At 37.3% G+C, this 9,587-nt stretch overlaps 1 pseudogene; it reads left to right on the top strand.

Annotated features, from left to right (window-relative positions):
• The first annotated feature begins 1,433 nt into the window (after window positions 1-1,433).
• On the top strand, window positions 1,434-1,924 carry LOC118892915 (annotated as a pseudogene).
• Window positions 1,925-9,587: the final 7,663 nt, after the last annotated feature.

The raw sequence follows: 9,587 nt of genomic DNA on the forward strand, positions 1-9,587 counted from the left end.
CTCTTCCTCCATAGTAAGAAACTTGACTCCCATTATCATTACTATGTCCTTGTTCAGGATTACTTGCTTGTTCAACCCCCCAGTATGTAACCAGTGTCATTGTTTCCTGTGTGGATGCCTCACACCACAACCCGTGTTCCAACACCCCAGGCCAGGTCTTAGTGTCCAACACTGAAGGGGCCTGGCCAGAGTCTCCTTAACACCCGTGCAAGTGCCTTTCTCACAGTGCTCAGACACACCTCACATCACGCCCCCGGCCTATAAGCCCTTCCTCTGTCTGTGTAGGCTCAGACTCCTGCTTCTGACTGTCACCCCTTTTGTCCTCCTCACTGGCTTAGGTACTCTGATCCCCACATTGGGTCTCCACTCTTGCATAGATGCCCTCATCACTCCACTCAGGCTCAGACCCTCTGCAGGGATGCCCTCCTCAGTCTGCTGGGCTCTGAAACCCCATCCAGGGTGCCACTCCACTCCATGTGGCCACCCCCTCTCCCAGCTAGAGCTCTGATGCCCTGAGTTCAGTGGATGCTCTCTCCACTCTCTTTGGGCTCTGACTTCACACTGAGCTACCACAGTCTATGGACTCCTTCTTTTCTCTGCTGTGGCTCTGATACTGTGTACTTCCTGCAGGGACCCCTGTGTCACTCCACTTGGCTTCCGACTTCCTGCCCCAAGTCAACCCCTCACATGAATGCTTTCCTCACCTCACTGACTCTCAGGCTTGGAGCCCTCCTACCTGGATATCTTCCTCACCCTGCTTGGGTTTTACACCTTGATGCCAGTCTTGTTCTGCCCCACATAATAATGGTCTGAATTGTTCAGAAAAGAAAGGAAGAAGAGGAAAGGGGAAGTGAAGGAAAGGAAATGTATTTGATTTTTTTTATCTTCCTTTCCTCCAAAAGTATTTATTAAATGCAATTAAAAGGCAAATAAGATTCCTGCCTTACATGGGTTTACTTTCTATAAGTGGGGACAAGCATGTAAAGATATTATTATCATAGTGCAGTATGCTACCACAGAGCTTTTCCCTAGGATGCTATAATGGCAGGTTGGAAGGACACCTATTCCAACCTAGCGGAGTTAGCAGAGGCCTTTGGGAGGTGGTGGTGATAAGGGAGTTTAATCTGTAAGGGACAGAAGAATCTAAACAGGTGAAGAGGAGGCCAGGGTAGGTTGATGAACCCACACTACCTTTTGTATCAGATTCTTTAGAAATTGAAGTAAGCATCATATTAAAAGTGTTAGGATTACTAGGAAAACAGAAGTAGATTTATTTAAAAGCCTTTGTTAATGAGAAAAATGTCATTACACAAAGAGTTTGGACTTTCTCTGCCTTTCTGCAAAACAAGGATATTGGTTTAAAAATGAATTCATGCCTGTTCCAGGGTGGCGCATGGGGCTGGCGGCCGACAGCTGACCCTGCCGCCACCAACATGGAGAGTTTGTACTGAGTCCTGTTCTTAGTGCTCGAATGTCCCATCCTGAAGCTGAAGAAGCCGCCCTGGGTGCACATGCCGTCGGCCATGACGGTGTACGCTCTGGTGGTGTTGTCTTACTTCCTCATCACTGGAGGAATCATTTATGATGTTATTGTCGAACCTCCAAGTGTCAGCTCCATGACTAATGAACATGGGCATCAGAGACCAGTAGCTTTCTTGGCCTGCAGAGTAAATGGACAATATATTATGGAAGGACTCGCATCCAGCTTCTTGTTTACAATGGGAGGTTTAGGTTTCATAATCCTGGACCGATCCAATGCACCAAACATTCCCAAACTCAATAGATTTCTCCTTCTATTCATTGGATTCATCTGTGTCCTATTGAATTTTTTCATGGCTAGAGTATTCATGAGAATGAAACTGCCGGGCTATCTGATGGGTTAGAGTGCCTTTTGAGAAGAAATCGGTGGACACTGAATTTGCTCCTGTTAATGAAGTTTTCAAGGCTGTACCACTCCTCTGATATGAAATATGGAAAAGGATGAAAAGCAGCAGCAAAGAAACATCTAGTGAAAACATAGGAAGCGTATTATAGCTTGGACTAGAATGTCTTCTTGGTATCAAAGAGACAAGCTTATCAGTATTTTTTCCTGCTGGCCTATACTGACATACCAACGATGTTAAGTGGCATTTTCTTCTTTTTTTATTTCTTAAAGAAAATATGCTTCATTTCTACAACTATAATATTGAGTAAAGTGATTATTTTTTACAAACCCCTTAAAAAAAAATGAATTCATGCTGCTTTGAGGGCCTGGAATCTGCCTGAATATGAATTACTACAAACACAAAAAAGAATTTTAAATGAAGCCCTAAATATTTGATAATGGGAATGCTTAATTTATTCTTGGAGTAAGCATGACAAACCTCTGAATAAAAGGGAAAGGGAAGTTATTCTTTATATATAGAATGCTTTTCTGTTTCTTTTAAATTTTAAAAAATCAGTATTTTTTAAAAAGAATATTACTGAAGAGAGTTTTCTCCCGCTTTGGTGCCCTTGAACTTGCCTCTGTGACCCACACTGTAGGGCCAAGAGGTTTGACCTGGGGAGGACATCATTCAATAGGCATGAGAATCAGTGGTTGGGTAAGAGCTTTTTGTCTGATGGGAGGCTTAAAATGGGGACTAGAGATTCTATCCTGTGTGGATTTTTTTGGAATACGTGTTTAGTTCTCTTAACTTGCCTTTTCTATGTATATGAATTAGGGTGTGTATATTTTTCCTGAAAGAAAACTTATGCTTAAAGTAGTTTACTAAAACAAAAATTTAATGAATTATGAAATATTTTCCTAGCCTGAGAAGACATAAATACTTCTAATAATGATTTTGCAAAGCTGAGCATAACTGGTTTATAGAAATGTGTTCTGTGTTTTTGTTTATTTTTAGAGTACATTGAAATTGGATGTTCATTGTGAAGTGAAGCAGGAAATTTTGGTGGTCCCAGTCTGTTGGAAAGGCCCAGGTGGTTGAGGCCCAGTTCTGCTGTTCACAAACTATATGATCTTGGGCTAGTTACTTAACATCTCTCAATTTCAGTTTCCTCATGTGTGTGTTGTGAATAGTAATATTGAGAAAAATTATGTCTTTTCCCCATAGCATGTTACGTTGTTTGTAAATTACTAGACTGAATGAGCTGTAGACTTAATCCAGTTTCTCCACAAAAATTTCATGTCCAAATAACTTTATTTTTAAGGAAATCACTCTTAATGCACACAGTTCTTTACAATGAGTAATTTTTGGAATTAAGATAATTTTACTCATCCAAAAGATAAAAAATAAAACTTCCTTCAAGCCAACACATTAAAAAAAACAGAAAACAAAACTGTACTGAATCCTCGGTACTAAGGAATCACAGGAGAAGGGATAATATTTTTATCTCTAATGCAAATGTTGATTACATGGTAAGAAATAACTGTGTTGGTTGTTAATAGATTTGCCTGAAAATGTTGCTTAAATTACATAATATTATCTTTTAACTGCTCCTACAAATAGTGGCAATGCTCCCTCTTTGTGTACTGAGATTACTTATGTAATATAAGACATTACATTAAAAAGATAACCAGTTGTGAGAAATTTGAGTCTATTAAATCAACAGTTATAATACTTTACAAAAAATCTAGTCTAATCATCATATTAAGGGTCAAGACCACAACACTTAGAAAAATGATTTTGAGTTGTAAGAATTCAGGGTTCATTCCTGTTATTTCTTTGGGAAACAGTTTCCTTTTTACAAATAAAGCTGTTTGTCTAGCTACTGAAAAATCTTTTATTTAGGCAATTGTCTTTTAAAATATTCCAGGTCTCAATGTATCATTTCAGTTTTCATGGCTGCTTTTATGGTGTTTCTGCTAAAATGCTTTATCAAGTGGAAATGCTATCAAACTTTAACATTAAGGAAATCTAGGCATATTTTTAAACAAAACCTCTGCAGATTTACTTTGATTTTTAAAAAAAAAAATGCCTTTTAAAATTAGAGCTTTTTACTAGGAAAGCATGCATTAAACTGCTTTTTTTCTCTTTGAAATTATTTCTTTAGTCTCAAAATACCTGACCAAATTATGTACTACCCATAAACCTCAGAAAAAAGGTAAACTAATTCAACATTTTAAGAAAGCATGTCCTCCAAAACTGTATAAAAATATAGTAAACCTCCCAGAATACACGATTTAAAAGGATTGTCTCACTTTAAGATTTAGAAAAGTTATCTTCCCTTTATGTATATCCATAAAGAATTAAAGATGCATAACTATAAAATACTATTTTTGGGGTCACCAGTAATTTTATATTTGTGGGGAGAGGAATTAAATGCATGAAATTATGAGATAGACACATAGATAGATTAGTATTCACCATCGTTACCTCCTTGTTTAGAGAAAACATTCAATAAATATCTGTTGAATGAATGAGTTTTAATGACAAACTATATTAATTATTGTGATCATATCTAAAGTGTCTTTTGTGAAAGCATAAGTAATATAAGTGATATAATTACATCATCTTGATGACCAAAAGACAGATAAGCTCATCTAAGAACAATGGCTGCCCTGTGCTGTGAAGTTTCTTTTCATAAGACTATACTGTGTTACAGTAATTTGGGTTTTGTGTGTTAGTGTGTATAGTTGTGGGTGTTTATAGGCTTTTCTAAGTTAAAAAAAATGTTTATGATTATGTTTTTCTTCCTGGAATATAAAAATTTGGTGGATAACTTTTAAAATTATTGTGAAATGGGGAAGTTTGGTTGGTAACTTTCTGTGGAAAAAAAATTTCTTATGCTGCTTTTTTGGAAAGTTCCCAGAAATAGCATTTTTAAAAGTTCTTTAGGAAAAACAAGGTGATTATAAGTAAGGAAGTTATTCTGGGCCAAAGGCCTATGGAATTCCCAGTATATGAACGACTGTTCGCTTTATGGCTATTTTCTATGGTTTTAAAAAATAATGACACTGGGCTTCCCTGGTGGCGCAGTGGTTGAGAATCTGCCTGCCAGTGCAGGGGACACGGGTTCGAGCCCTGGTCTGGGAAGATCTCACATGCCACGGAGCAGCTGGACCTGTGAGCCACAATTATTGACCCTGCGCGTCTGGAGCCTGTGCTCCGCAACAAGAGAGGTCGCGATAGTGAGAGGCCGGCGCACCACGATGAAGAGTGGCCCCCGCTTGCTGCAACTAGAGAAAGCCCTCGCACAGAAACGAAGACCCAACACAGCCATAAAAAAAAAAAAAAAAAAAAAAATCTTCTTTAAAAAAAATAATAATAATGACAGTTATTTCTCAGCACATTATTTATTTTGCCTGAAATATTTTTTCCTACATTTTTAACTTTTAGTACTTGGGGTGATGCTGAGGTACTGATTTTGAATCATGTTGTTTTAGCTTCTGTGCTTCGTATTTGAGTTGGCAGGTAGGGGTGACTTTGGGTGACCTGGCTTTCTATTAACTGTGTCAGTTTCATGCCAAATGTTGACCTCCTTGATTCTGATCCTGTCTTGGCCTCATGACCTCAATTTCTGCCTTAATCGTTTGCCTGACAGTTGAGCATTCTTAGGCTATTCTTACTTCAGTTAGCCTGGCGATAGCAGTTCATCAGTAAGGGCCCAAATCTCCTGCCTGATATCTAGAAATAAGCGTCTTTACCTTGTTATTTGACCATAATGAATTCTCAAATTGCCCATGTAGAATTTTTTACATGGGCTCTTTATTTTTCACTTTTCACACGATAATCCTCAAAGGAATTGACTGACATTAGGAAATTTCATATATAACTAGCAAATTGTTTTCCAAGTGTTGTTCTGTAGATGTTCCAGAGAAGAAAGTTCCTGGGTCATAAATATGTGAAAAACACCATACTGTTTTCCTTTTCTCTAAAAGATACATGGTACTCATTAGCTCTACAGTGAAGAGATCTGTTAAAATATTTACTTTAGCATTTATGAGAGACCAAGCTTTGGCTCTTGTTGACAAGCTTTGAAGCCATTTTTCTGTTCCCCAGGAAATCTTGTTCCTTAGGAGTAAGTCTGAAGTTTCTGCAATGTCCATGATTGAGGTTTGTGCTCCACTAAACTTATATTCTTGGCAAATGTCTTTCCCTCTATTGTTGGAGAGAATTGGACGAGGGCGGGTGGAGTATGTTGGGAGGATGAATTACGTTCAAGGGGCTGGGTTAAATGAGTGAAGTCAATGGCTTGCTTTTTTCAGTTTGATTGGTGAGTAGTTCGGGTGTCATTCCTCCAAATAAAAGCCTGGGCAAGGTCCCATGGATGAGGTCAGTGGCAGGTGGCAGAGACACCAAGAAGCAGCTATGTTATCTGAGAGTCTTCTTGCTGAGCTGGCCTTGTGCTCGTGAACAGGGACTATAGAGGTGGCTGCATGAGTATGAGCTGAGGAGTATGGAATAGAGTTGATTAGCCAGATTTTCTAAAGCTGGAAGGACACTTTCATTCTATCATTAAGTACATGTATTCTACTACTTTGCCTTCATCTTCCACCTGCTCTTGATAGTGGAGTGGTGATTGATGTGGATCCTTTGAATAACCCAGAAAGTTTCTTGGTAAATCTAGACTCCTGGGATAATTTTAAAAAATCATTTTAATTATTCTACAATTAAATAGTATAGTTTTTCCAAGTTATTTGACCTTAGAATTCTTTTTGTGCTTAACACCTTTTACATCCCACAGAACCAGTGTATTAGGAAGCACATTTTGAAAATTGTTATATTCAAAGTATCTAGATATACTTGGGGCTCATTTTGTGGCTTAACTAAAATATAGGAGATATGTTTTAAAGTGAGCATTATTTCTTTTTTTAATAATTTATTGGAGTATAGTTGAGTTACAATGTTGTGTTAGCTTCAGGTGTACAGCAAAGTGAATCAGTTTTATATATATATCTCCACTCTTTTTTAGATTCTTTTCCCATATAGGTCATTACAGAGTACTGAGTAGAGTTCCCTGTGCTATACAGTAGGTCCTTATTAGTTATCAGATTTTATATATAGTAGTGTGTATATCTCAATCCCAATCTCCCAATTTATCCCTCCCCTCCCCATTCCCCCCTTGGTAACTATAAGTTTGTTTTCTATATCTGTGACTCTATTTCTGTTTTGTAAATAAGTTCATTTGTACCATTTTTTTTTAGATTCCACATAGCGATATATGATATTTGTCTTTCTCTGTCTGACTTAACTTCAGTTTGACAATCTCTAGGTCTATCCATGTTGCTGCAGATGGCATTATTTCATTCTTTTTTATGGCTGCGTAATACACTTTTGCTTACTATTAATGCCTGGATAGAAATTCATGAAATCAATTAGTAATATCAATATATTGAGTTTGTAGTCATTGAATTAGTTGCCTGTTATTGCTCTAACAAATTGCCACAGATTTGGTGAGCTTAAAACAGCACAAAGTTATTATCTTATAGTTTTGGAAGTCAGAAGTCCTAAAATCAAGGTGTCAGCAGGGCTGCATTCTTTCTGGAAGGTTTGGGGAAGAATTCATTTTCTTGCCTTTTTCAGTGTCTAGAGGTCACCTGCATTCCTTGGCTTGTGTCCCCTTCCTTATATCACTCCAGCCTCTCCATCTCTTGATTGCTCTTCCTCTGTCTGAATCTGCCCCTCCTGCACCCTCTTATAAGGACCCTTGTGATTATATAAACCAATCCAGATAATGCAGAATAATTTCACCACCTCAAGTTCCTTAATCACATCTGCAAAGTACCTTTTGATGTGTAACATTCATAGGTTTCTGGGATTAGGACGTGGACATTTTTGGAGGGCCATTATTCTGTCTACCACAGACATATAGTTCATATATGAAGTATAAAACTAATAGTCTCGGGCGTCCCTGGTGGCGCAGTGGTTGGGAATCTGCCTGCCAATGCAGGGGACACGGGTTCGAGCCCTGGTCTGGGAAGATCCCACATACCGCGGAGCAACTAGGTCCGTGAGCCACAATTACTGAGCCTGCGTGTCTGGAGCCTGTGCTCCGCAGCAGGAGAGGCCGTGACGGTGAGAGGCCCGCGCACCGCGATGAAGAGTGGCCCCCGCTTGCCACAACTAGAGAAAGCCCTCGCACAGAAACAAAGACCCAACACAGCCATAAATAAATAAATAAATAATTAAAAAAACAAAAAACAAAAAACTAATAGTCTCTGATTTAAAGTATCTAATGGTAAATCATTTCATCATTGGGAACCAAACAGTCTTTCTTACAAATTTTTTTAAGGAGCATCAATTGCTAAAAATTGCACATGGGAATATTACTATAGAATATGTTTACTGGATGTTCTTTGTCTTAACTAGGTATACTTATCTAATTTTGTTGATATCATGACATCTTCCCCCTAAATATGGCAGTAGAAATCTCTGAAATATAAGAACATTCTCTCTCCCCTCAATAGCCTGAGTAATAGTGTTCTCGTTTACAAGCAAATATAAGGAAACTGGTACAAACCCTAGCAGGAGGAATATAATAGATAAAAGCTAAGTTTTTTTTGAGAACATGATTGTTGTTGCTGTTAATCTTACAGATATCAAATAATATAATTCAGCTCTTTCTATTGACTTCTAGGATGCTTAGAGCAAGTTTATGGCCCACACTAAGCACTGATGTCTTTATTTTTTTTTCTTACAATTTCTTTTATTTTTTTTCCTACTTTCCTCATTTATTATTTTTTTAAAATCTCAGTATACTGTATATATCTTTATGCCTTACCTCAAATCTTTTTTGGAATTAAGCCACGTATATACAAATAAGAAAACATTTCCTGTTAGTACTTTGGAATAGTGTTTTCTGAGGAAGCATGTAGAAACTTTATCCTTACGAGTTTCCTAATTAGTTAGAATGCCATCAGTTTGAGTTCCTCTTAGAGAGGATTTAAATATCTATTGGCATTTACCCTGATTCCTCTTACTCTCTTACTGTCAAGAGTAATGGGAATATGAAAAAACTTATTTTGCTCTTGGGTTCTATTTTATATTTTAAAGGAAGAGAAGAACTTCTGCAGGATCACTGAAGTCCAGTGACTCTTATTTGACTCAAAATATTCAGATTCACTAATGAAAAAAGACACAAATGAATTTATTTACGAAACAGAAACAGACTTGCAGACATAGAAAACAGACTTATGGTTACCAAAGGGGAAGGAGGGAAGGGATAAATTAGGAATTTGGGATTAACAGATACACACTACTATATATAAAATAGATAAACAACAAGAACCTACTGTATAGCAAAGGGAACTATATTCAATATCTTATATAATGGAAAAATAATCTGAAAGAGAATATATATATGTAAACTGAATCACTTTGCTGTATACCTGAAACACTGTAAATCAACTATACTTCAATAAAAAATAAATTAATTAAAAAATCCAGGTTCACTGTACTTGAATTAGAGCACCCAAATGAAGAAATTCCAATGTCTTCTAAGAAAGAGTTCACAGAATATGAAAAAAAATGGTAGAAAGGGAGTTCTGATGGCAACTAGCTATTCCTTTTCAATTTATTTTTGATACATTGCAAATAAATACCGTAATATTCATGCAAAATTTCTCTCATCTTTAAAACTTTTCTCTGGTGCCAAAGAGTCCAAAA

Source organism: Balaenoptera musculus, chromosome 3, assembly GCF_009873245.2.
Source record: "Balaenoptera musculus isolate JJ_BM4_2016_0621 chromosome 3, mBalMus1.pri.v3, whole genome shotgun sequence".
Lineage (NCBI taxonomy): Eukaryota > Metazoa > Chordata > Mammalia > Artiodactyla > Balaenopteridae > Balaenoptera > Balaenoptera musculus.